This window comes from Dipodomys ordii, unplaced genomic scaffold, assembly GCF_000151885.1.
Source record: "Dipodomys ordii isolate 6190 unplaced genomic scaffold, Dord_2.0 Scaffold7, whole genome shotgun sequence".
NCBI lineage: Eukaryota > Metazoa > Chordata > Mammalia > Rodentia > Heteromyidae > Dipodomys > Dipodomys ordii.
In genome coordinates this window covers 4,416,149-4,416,502 of record NW_012267223.1, presented here as the reverse complement: position 1 = coordinate 4,416,502, position 354 = coordinate 4,416,149, and positions in this window count along the sequence as shown.

The window sequence follows — 354 nt, the reverse complement described above, 5'->3', positions numbered from 1 at the left end:
GCCCCGGGGAGCCGCCCCCGGGCTTCCCCTGGGTCCTAAACGCCCCGCCTCTCCGCGCACGGAGCTGACCCAGGTGAGATCCAAAGGTTACACTCCCCCCCCCGACGCCCCTCCCTTGGAGCCCAGCTCGGGAACCCCCCCCCCACCGTCACCAGCGCGCCCAGGCTGCGGCTCCCGATTCCTCCACCCGCCAACGGTGGGGGGCTGAGAACAGATGGAGGGGGTGGTGAGGCGCTGACCGCTCCCCCTCACCCCTCACAGCCTCCCCAGGATTGGGGGTCCGCAGGGGCGTGAAGACACCCCCCTCCCCTCCGCTCTCCAGACCCGTGGAGGAGGACGCAGCGCTCCCCGGCG